The sequence below is a fragment of the Sycon ciliatum genome, chromosome 5 (assembly GCF_964019385.1).
Source record: "Sycon ciliatum chromosome 5, ocSycCili1.1, whole genome shotgun sequence".
Lineage (NCBI taxonomy): Eukaryota > Metazoa > Porifera > Calcarea > Leucosolenida > Sycettidae > Sycon > Sycon ciliatum.
Genome location: NC_088647.1, coordinates 38,515,476 through 38,527,185, shown reverse-complemented (window position 1 = coordinate 38,527,185; position 11,710 = coordinate 38,515,476).

The window sequence follows — 11,710 nt, the reverse complement described above, 5'->3', positions numbered from 1 at the left end:
CACCCAGTTTCGGTGGAAGTGCGCGAGTTCGATTGGGATTCAAGTAGGAAGGAAGCGTCTCAGCTTTCTCGGACCAAGACCATTCAACTCAGTACCCCGAAGACTACAACTGGTGAAATTTTTGATTTTTGCCTTAACTTCCCCTTTACGTTATGCCTTTTGAAAGATCTGGCGTCACAGGTCATCAGTGCGCCGTGTTAATAATTATCTTGATAATGGAATTTGATCATAGGAGATAGGACAGAAGCGGAACGTATAATTATACCCACATAATTGTATTATTACGCGTGCTGTGGTGTTATTATTATTTTAAAAGATGGTACGTCATGTAGCATAGCATAGGCCTGACGATCAGGGACTAGTCGTCAAAAACCGTATTTTCCCCATTAAACGTACACGTCTCCATTACTAGTACGTCCCCAATTGTAGTACATGTTGGGTGTGGATCGAAAATATAAAAGTACACGTCTCTAATAATAGTACATGCCGGAATGATATGATGGGCAGTAGTGGGGTACAGATACCAGGGTCCACCTTACTTCGTTTTTCTTACCCGTTCATCGTCATTCTGTGTGTCTTTGTACACTGATTCTTACCATGGTTGGGTGTATTTACAGCCTTACAGCATCATTATCACGGGTTGTTTGCCACTCAACCCAGGTAATCAATCTTCCCAGAAATAATAAAAGTACACGTCTCCAATACTAGTACAGTCTCCTAGGCTATAGTAGTACAGGTCTGACCACCTTTGAAAAAATATACGTACTGTACATTTATTGGGCAAAATACGGTACTATAATGGATGTTTTGGCGACGACTGCAGAGTGCAGATCTACTGTACATGAGGTAGGAAGGCGTGAAAACGCCCTGAGTCAGGCTGACATGACCCCGGATCGGCTGACCTGAGTGCTACTGCAACCTCGATGACGTCGGCTGGAGGCTGGAGACGGCCGTCTGGAGCGGCCGCGGCTTCATCGTTTTTTCCGTTGCGCGTGATCTCGACCACAGACTGCCATGCTACCCCCCGATCGACGTCGACAGGCTTGGCCGTAATTGGCCATTCCTAATCGTAGTGCCGCTCATGTGACTAACGCGGGACGGGTGGGTCGACTGGGTAGACCTACGCTACGTGACATGAGCGGCACTACTACAATGTAGGATTAGGAATGGCCCGCCAAGCCTGTCGACGATCGCCGGGTAGCATGGCAGTCTGTGTGGTCGAGATCACGCGCCACGGAAAAAATGATGAATACAGTCGGTAGGCTAAATGTACGCCATGACATCTACACGGCCCCGGGCTTCAATCGATTTGTCTCTTGCCTTGGAGCTGGTGCGAGATAGTTTTTTAGTTATCTGTCTTGGTCCGCTCCTGTAATCCACCAGTCCGCTGTACAGTAGATGCTCCCGACCGAGAAGTATCAACGTTTCAACGGTTTGTCAAGAAGGGAAAATCGAAGACAGGCGTAGTTACCAGCGTAAGAGTACTAGTCGCCCATCTTCAGTCCACCGCAGGAGCTCGTTTCGCTGCATGCTAGGCTAGTACAAGTAGGCTACTAGTACTAGCTCAAACCCAGAGACTTCTAGAACGTCGAACCAGTTTGTAGAAGCCCAGCCACTGTTTGAAAACGTTGAAGGCGTGCTCTGTAAGTGTAGCTAACGTTCCTTGCGCAGACCATCGCTCACCAATACGTTAAGACTCAGCACACGCTGGTGTGAGCTAGCGCACCCTTCACTTCAGCTGATCACCGCGGCTTAGCGAAAGCTGACTGAGTTAGCCCCTCTGCCAGCCTCAGTAGCACGGTGAGTTTCAGAGATGCTTCATGTCTCGCTGCTAAAACATGCATGCTGGTTTTCTCTACTATACTAGGGTAGTTTCTGGATTCATTCCAAACATATCCAGGGGCGTAGACGTTGGGGGGGGGGGGGGGGGTGAGGGGTGAGGGGTGATTTGAGTGCCAAAACACTCCAACCGATCTTGGTTGGAGAGACAGCATTGTACACTGTGCGTTCATCACACGTGCAACTCTGCAGAACGAACACTGACTGTTTACCTGTCCACAATATTCTCAATTGCATCAATTCAATTGCATCCACATTGACTCAATTGCATCCACAAGGCCGTAGATGCATGTAAGCACACAATGCTGTACAGTATAAGTAGTAGTCGACATGTGGTGCCTTCCTGCTGAACATGTACATGCGGCAAGTTGGCAACGACGCATGACCTATCCGCACCGCACAGCGTGAGCATAGAAAGTAAGGAGACTTACTGCCTAGTAATATCACTATAGCTGCTAATAGTGTACACATAGTGCAATTTGTGTTCCGATATCGCTTTAGTCGATATACATGTACTAGTATCCTTAGGCTGCATTCACACACGGTACAAAAATTCTCGTTTACATGACTGTACAAGTCACTTGCAACGCCTGTGCATTCACACAGTCAAATGCAGTGCTTGCCAAACACGTAAAGTGACCCGCGTGACCCATGGCGAAGAGCGGGAATTATTTTGATTTCTGCATGAGCTGAGCGCACCGGTACAGTGCTAGTGCGGCACTTGGCTCAACATTTCAAAAATACTATTTCTTGGTTCGCTAGTACGTATAGTAGTATGATCTCGGTGGAACGCCTCCACAACTGGTGTATTCCTCTGAGTGTGCTGGAGTTGTAAACGATCGCGGCCGTGTATATCATTTCCTGATCACCTCCGGAGAGCTGCTTTGCGCACATGTTCAGCTCATCTGCAATCCTCTTCTCGGCAACAGCTCTTTTCATCATAGTTCCACTTTGCTGGTATTTTCTCCATGGACTATAGTTCTATCAGTCGTAGCTCCACCTCGGCAGAAAAGACAACTCGAGGCATGGTACGGACTCACCAAAAACTAACAAAAACTCTGCGCACTCAACACACCAAACCACTCGTTTCGACTTGCCTGAAAACTAAAAGTCGAAATCCGCTTTCAAAGCCGCCTTCAAAGCCGCTCCGGGATGGCTTTGAACGTTCATGTGATTTTTCACTTTTCGCGCATGTTTCCATGCCCACTTCAAAGAACATGATGCTTGTATGCGGTTTTGTACCGTGTGTGAATGGGGCCTTAGGCCCCATTCACACACGGTACAAAACCGCATACAAGCATCATGTTCTTTGAAGTGGGCATGGAAACATGCGCGAAAAGTGAAAAATCACATCAACGTTCAAAGCCTTCCCGGAGCGGCTTTGAAGGCGGCTTTGAAAGCGGATTTCGGCTTTTTTTAGGCCGATTCAAGCAAGTCGAAACAAGTGGTTTGGTGTGCCGAGTGCGCAGAGTTTTTGTTAGTTTTTGGAGAGTCCGGTAGTACCATGCCTCGAGTTGTCTTTTCTGCCGAGGCGGAGCTGTTGCCGAGAAGAGGATTGCAGATGAGCTGAATCTGTGCGCAAAGCAGCTATCCGGAGTGATCAGGAAATGATATACACGGCCTACCCAAAGCAGCTATCCGGAGTGATCAGGAAATGATATACACGGCCTACCCACGGCCGCTATCGTTCACAACTCCAGCACACTCAGAGGAATACACCAGTTGTGGAGGCGTTCCACTGAGATCATACTAGCGGACCAAGAAATAGTATTTTTGAAATGTTTAGCCGTACCGGTGCGCTCAGCTCATGCAGAAATCAAAATATTTTAATTCCGCTATCGTTCACAACTCCAGCACACTCAGACTAGAGAGAGTCAGAGGAATACACCAGTTGTGGAGGCGTTCCACCAAGATCATACTAGCGGACCAAGAAATAGTATTTTTGAAATGTTTAGCCGTACCGGTACCGGTACGGTGCGCTCAGCTCATGCAGAAATCAAAATTCCGGCTCTTCGCTATGGCCAGTATGGGAGTATGGGTCACGCGGGTCACTTTTTACGTGTTTGGCATGCACTGCATTTGACTGTGTGAATGCACAGGCGTTGCAAGTGGCTTGTACCGTCATGTAAACGCGAATTTTTGTACCGTGTGTGAATGCAGCCTTATACCTGGTCTTATACCTGGTCTTATACCTGGTCTTATACCTGGTCTTATACTTGGTCACTCCATAGCCGATGCTGACTGTACTAATCTTATCCACATTGCCCGATAGCACACTGCGTAAGATAACTATGCAACAAAAGAGCTTTGGAGCAGATATACACTGAAGCAAAGTAGGTTTCAACAGTACGGCACTAGTCACAATGAGGGGAGTTACGAGGACGGTTGGGACACATAAATGATGATTGTTAATGATTCATGCATGGTGGAAATCACCACCAATGGCGATGATATTGCTTTCACAACAATGACAGTAAAAGCAGTGACACAGCCTTACTGCTCCAAGTAGGATTTAGAAGAGATAAAAATTAAGAAATAAAAAATACCGGTACATGCACTGATGCCAGTGACCAAAGGAACCATTGACACTGCACGTAGATCTACTGTGACAGACACTGTGACAGACACTGAAGTCAAGAGACTGGTTTATGGTGAAAATACACATATGAAGAATAATTCTACAATCATCGTGCTCATGTAGATGTACATGTACCTCAGTGACAATACCTGTATGCCTCTCTACGTCTACAGCTAGACGTCATTGTTGTTAGCTCTTGACAGCATGAAACAAGGTGGAGGACACTGTGTTCGGAAACCAGTGACCTTACTACCCAGGTCCGTTGGGACCATCTGAACCATATGGGTGTTGAACCCGGTTCTGACCCTCATTACTATGAATTACTATTATTATTATTAGTGAAGAAATTATTATTACGCACACACTCATGGCCAAGGCCAATCAAGGAGGAGGTGAGGGCGATTATAGCCGGCCATGGCAAAAAAAAAGAAAAAAAGAAAAACAAGTACAAATCATGCTAGGGGAGTTTAGAGCTACACAGGTACAATGTCATAATATTACTACTTGTATAGTATAGTAAACATTTGGGTTACCATGGTTACCGGTACGTGTTCTGAGGGCAGGGTCCAGCGGATAATGCTCCGAAAATGTTCGTATAATGCTAGCCATAATGCTCCAAAAACTGCCTTATAATGCTGATTATAATGCTTCAGCAAGGGATATAATGCTCTTGGTTTGGGACAAAAATGGAAGAAAGCCTGCACATTGTCAAACTTCAAGGAAATTACTAATACTAGCCTGTTTGACCTTTTTGGGTGCACTCCTGTCACTCGAGTTGAACTCGAGTTGAACCTTGGTGTGAAAGTTGTCGCCTGCTGGCGTGGTGACCAGGTGATTTGGCCACCCAGGAGCACGTGACCGCTTGTTCAACCATATTTTCCATTTCCCCGATGATCCTACCCCGATACCTATAACCTCTCGTCACAAGCACCTTGGCGTTACACTTGATAGCAAATTGGACTGGTCCCACCATTTCCGGAATCTGGAAAAGCGGGCAAGCTCAGTCGTCGGTATTCTTTATGGCCATCTCCCCCACATTTCACCAGAATGCCGAAAGACCTTTTATCATACATACGTTTTGCCTATTTTCTTGTATTGCTGTGTGATGTGGTGTGGCGCTGGTAATGGCCTTTTTGCAAAGCTGGAGATTGTGCATCGACGGATTCTCCGGGCAATACTTCGTTTGCCGCCCGAGACCAACATAGCCGTTCTCTATGAAAATTGCTGTACATTTCCTCTGAAACCTTACATTGACCGATCCTCCTGCGTATACATTCACAAAATCAAACTTATCACTGCCCGGCCCTCAGCATGTGCAGCATTCCTTAAACTGGTTCAATGAATCCTCAACAAGCCGGAACTCGCTTCGTTTCCCGATTGCAAGAAACAATTCTATGAGCAAATCGCCTGTATTACCAATTATGGGATTCTCTTCCTCAGCAATTAAAGTCCAGCAACACCCTCAATGCGTTTTTAAGCTTGATAAATATACACGTACGTCGATCTTCATTTACTAATCATTGAATTCAATTCTCTTTGTGTATTACTTCAAGCTCCAAAGTAAATCACATATGCTACCTGTACAATTCATTTTGGTTTTGGATTGATCTTTATAATTGATTTTGGTTTTGGATTGATTTACTTTTATTTCATTTTCATTTAACTTGCCATATTTTGCGTGTGCATTTTGCCTTCTTGTTCTTTTATTCCATGGCTGGTATACGCAGCCCTCATTCATAATATTGGTTGACACCATGTCATCCATGAATTGAGAATAATAATAATAATGTTCGATTGGGAATAAAGGAGGAACGCTGCATCGCAGCCTTTTCGGACCAAACCAGTCGACTCAGCGTCCAAAAGAGTACAACATATGGACCAATCGCGGTCATCCGTGCTTTTATAAGAACGAAATGGCGCTTTTAGTGACATCTTGCATACAAATCCCCATCTAGTAGGGCGCAATCACCCAGTTTCGGTGGAAGTGCGCGAGTTCGATTGGGATTCAAGTAGGAAGGGAGCGTCTCAGCTTTCTCGGACCAAGACCATTCGACTCAGCACCCCGAAGACTACAACTGGTGAAATTTTGATTTTTGCCTTAACTTCCCCTTTACGTTATGCCTTTTAAAAGATCTGGCGTCACAGGTCATCAGTGCGCCGTGTTAATAATTATCTTGATAATGGAATTTGATCATAGGAGATAGGACAGAAGCGGAACGTATAATTATACCCACATAATTGTATTATTACGCGTGCTGTGGTGTTATTATTATTTTAAAAGATGGTACGTCATGTAGCATAGCATAGGCCTGACGATCAGGGACTAGTCGTCAAAAACCGTATTTTCCCCATTAAACGTACACGTCTCCATTACTAGTACGTCCCCAATTGTAGTACATGTTGGGTGTGGATCGAAAATATAAAAGGACACGTCTCTAATAATAGTACATGCCGGAATGATATGATGGGCAGTAGTGGGGTACAGATACCAGGGTCCACCTTACTTCGTTTTTCTTACCCGTTCATCGTCATTCTGTGTGTCTTTGTACACTGATTCTTACCATGGTTGGGTGTATTTACAGCCTTACAGCATCATTATCACGGGTTGTTTGCCACTCAACCCAGGTAATCAATCTTCCCAGAAATAATTGTAGTACACGTCTCCAATACTAGTACAGTCTCCTAGGCTATAGTAGTACAGGTCTGACCACCTTTGAAAAAATATACGTACTGTACATTTATTGGCAAAATACGGTACTCCTAAAGTCCTATAATCAGATAATGGATGTTTTGGCGACGACTGCAGAGTGCAGATCTACATGAGGTAGGAAGGCGTGAAAACGCCCTGACATGACCCTGGATCGGCTGACCTGAGTGCTACTGCAACCTCGATAACGTCGGCTGGAGGCTGGAGACGGCCGTCTGGAGCGGCCGCGGCTTCATCGTTTTTTCCGTTGCGCGTGATCTCGACCACAGACTGCCATGCTTCCCCCCCGATCGTCGACAGGCTTGGCCGTTCCTAATCGTAGTGCCGCTCATGTGACTAACGCGGGACGGGTGGGTCCGACTGGGTCGACCTACGCTACGTGACATGAGCGGCACTATGTAGGATTAGGAATGGCCCGCCAAGCCTGTCGACGATCGCGGGGTAGCATGGCAGTCTGTGTGGTCGAGATCACGCGCCACGGAAAAAATGATGAATACAGACAGTAGGCTAAATGTACGCCATGACATCTAGACTACACGGCCCCGGGCTTCAATCGATTCGTCTCTTGCCTTGGAGCTGGTCCGAGATAGCTTTTTAGTTATCTGTCTTGGTCCGTTCTTGTAATCGACCAGTCCGCTGTACAGTACTCAGTAGATGCTCCTGACCGAGAAGGAGCAAGTATTAGTATTAGTTTGTATTCAACGTTTCAACGGTTTGTCAAGAAGGTAAAATCGAACATAGGCGTAGTTGCCACCGTAAGACTAGGAGACTTAGTAAGAGTACCAGTCGCCCATCTTCAGTCCACCGCAGAATTAGGAACTCATTTCGCTGTATGCTAGGCTAGGCTAGTAGCTCAGACTCAGCGACTTCTACTAGTTCTAGATCCAATTTGTAGAAGCCCAGCCACTGTTTGAAAACGTTGAAGGCGTGCTCTGTAAGTGTAGCTAACGTTCCTTGCGCAGACACCATCGCTCACCAATACTTCATTCAGCAATCCGTCCGACCGTCCGAGTCAGTTGAGTGGAAACTTGAGCTAGCGCACCCTTCACTTCAGCTGATCACCGCGGCTTAGACTGTGCGGAGCATGCGCATGCGCATTACTCCAATTCGCCACCGCGGCTTAGCGAAACTTTGAAAGCTGACTGATTTCGCCCCTCTGCCAGCGTCAGTAGCACGGTGAGTTTCAGAGATGCTTCATGTCTCGCTGCTAAAACATGCATGCTGGTTTATTCTAGGAGAGTTTCTGGATTCATTCCAAACAAATCCAGGGGCATGGGCAGGGGTTGGGGGGGGGGGGGGGGGTGCTTTGGGTGCCGACGCACTCAAATAAATTTCCGATCTTGGTTGGAGAGACAGCATTGTACACTGTCCGTTCATCACAAACCAACATTTCACACTCACTTTGCACACTTTCTCCCGCATCCATAACTATGTTACTAGTACATACACAAATAGGAGATCCCCCAGATAGGCGTTAGCCTTTGGGTAATCCTGAAATAAAGATTATTATATTATATTACAAGTGCAACTCTGCAGAACGAACAGTGACTGTTTACCTGTCCACAATATTTCCAAATGTAGCGTATTTTCAGGAGTATAAGCCACACTTTCAACGCTCGAAATTCACCCAAAAATGGGAGTGCGGCTTGTACTCCGATGATCAAATTAACAGTGATAAAAAGGGTAGATATCTGTATTCCGTGGCAAAAATGGGGGGGGGGGTCTGGCTTATACTGCAGTGGCGCTTATGCTCCGGATACTAGCGTACTGGTCGGTGTTTTCAAAATGGTCAAGTAAATTTCTGAGAGTGTGTAGATGTACAGTAGGTAGAAGTAGGCTAGTACCTGTCTGCAGTGGAGCCGTGTCAATACATGATTGCAATGTTTTGTGACAGGGAGTAGTAATATAGTAGTATTTTGCTACTCTCTGCTTTGTGCATACTGTACAAGTAGGCTAGTACCTGTCTGCAGTGGAGCGGTGTCAATACATGATTGCAATGCTTTGTGACAGGGAGTAGTAATATAGTAGTATTTTACTACTCTCTGCTTTGTGCATACTGTACAAGTAGGCTAGTAGTACTAGTACCTGTCTGCAGTGGAGCGGTGTCAATACATGATTGCAATGCTTTGTGACAGGGAGTAGTAATATAGTAGTATTTTACTACTCTCTGCTTTGTGCATACTGTACAAGTAGGCTAGTACCTGTCTGCAGTGGAGCGGTGTCAATACATGATTGCAATGCTTTGTGACAGGGAGTAGTAATATAGTAGTATTTTACTACTCTCTGCTTTGTGCATACTGTTTATCCACACAAGCAGCAACAAAACTGGATTCTCCACAGCACCACAAGATATGTGTTGAGGAACACATCAAGTAAAGTCGTTTGCATCAGCCGGGCAGATCGCCACTGGCACTTGGCCCATATCTCCTAGTCACGGTTGAATACAGACAAGAGGGGATACGTCTCTGAACTAAATGAGAATGTAGCTGTCACACAACCCTATACTCTCATCATTGGATATCACAAGAAAAAGCCGCGCAGCATATCAATTTGTTACGCTGTGTTTTGTAGTTCTGGCTTTTTAGTGTTTGCGTTGGCGGTCGTGTAAAAGAAAAAGAAGTTTTGCTCATGTTTTTCCAAGTGCACTCATATATTTGCAGAAGCAGAGCGGTACATGTACAAGTTGAAATGCGATTCACTTTTCTTTAGGAAAGCTAGTGAGTCTGATCAACCAGTCAGGTTTCCTGCACTATCCGAGAAGATAAAGAGAAAAAAAGAGGGGAGAAATCTGATTTTGGGATCAAAGCAGAGTGTGGTAATTCCAGCAAAAGCAGCATCCAGGATCTGGCTCATTACTAGGAAGCTGAACATTGAAGAGTGATCTTGAATGTCAACTGTGGTGGTTGCTTCTGTTGTTTTGCCTTCATTGACCCGGTACATATCATGGACTATGGGGAAATCTAGCGGCATCCTAGCAGTACTTGCAAGTACAGTTATGTACAGTGAACCTCGCTAATAACGACTGCGGATATAACGACAATTCGCGAATAACGACAGAATTTCCATGCCCAGAGAAAAGTCCCATCCCACTGTAATACATATAATGAGACTTCGGGTATAACGACACTTTGCGAATAAGGACACCTTTTTGATGCCCCGCCGAGTGTCGTTATAAGCGAAGTTGACTGTACTAGCATGACATGGTGTGTGTATGAACACACAGAACACATCTACAATCATGTACTTTTGCGGAAATTTGTTCCCCCCCCCCCCCCCCCCCTCTCTTGATCATGATCCTGGCTATGCCCCTGAAATCCATCATCGCAGTTTGTCCAGTCAGCTGCTGTTTGAGACAACACCAATAATACGTGGCGGGAAAATTTCTTCTCTTACAAAAAGAAAAGGGATTCCCGGTCCGTCCCGCACCAAAATCGAGCCGAAGTCATTTTTTATAGAACTGATCGTGTCAGTAGATCTGTGACAGGGAGTCACACAAACCCGGGCTTGTACGACTCCCTGGTGTACGACTGAGGGCCGTTGTTGACCGAAATACCAACATATTCTCGCCATAGAGTTCTGTATAAGCAAGAGTAAATAGCCCCCGGAGAGTGCAACTCAGATGGGATTCTTTACCAGCCAAGTCAAAACCAGCAAGTTCTTGTGTTTGTAGTACAGGTAGAGATCAGCTATAGGATTGGTGGTTATAAGAATATACCGGCTATAATGTTATCAGCTTCAGAATTCCAAATCTAAAGTATCTTTTCCACTCAAATTCAACGGTGGTTATAGGAGTAATCTCTGTATATGTATATCATGGTTTGTAAGTTATAGGAAAATAGGGACAGTCGTGAATCAGATACATGTACTGCTCTATTACTATGTCAGTGTGAGGAGAATTAGAGGGAGAATGTCACCTGTCCGCCATGTGTCTCTATCCGTACAAGAGAGCAGACTGAGTATGCACAACTGCACATCACATTGCTCAGCTTTTCTCATCTTTAATTCCAGGTACTGTTTTGTAGAATCTACTAACTTACAAGCTTGAGCAGGCCAATGGGAGTTATAAAATTTGGACTTTGATGTATGTGCATGTGAGAGTGGGGGGGGGGGATTGGGGATTAGAATGTGCAGATCCTTTGTTTGAAAGACGTTCATGCTCCATTTTTCTTGCTTTCTTCAGATACCAATTTCAGTGCGACGGCCGGCCGTGTGCAAGTACTGCTGGTACTATGGTCTGACCCTAACTGTCAACATTGCTAGCAAAGAACTGACGTGCAGTGAATGAAGCCTGATTGTCAATTCTTGTAAGTTTCAGTCCTGGATCAACAGTTGCTGAACCACAGCACAAACACACAACACAGGCACGGTTAGCAAGCACACCATTCCACTAATCACCAACTAGCAATTACCTTAGCCATCCTCTATGACAGTGAGTCACGTGTGAACTGTGTGGCATGCTGGACAGCTAAGTTCATGAGTCAAACAGTTTGCTTGAGATCGAGACTGTAGATGTGTTCAGGCGGTAACTAGATGCTAGTTTAGACCAGAGAGAGTTGTTGAAGGGGAAAGGATGTGTTGTACTGCAA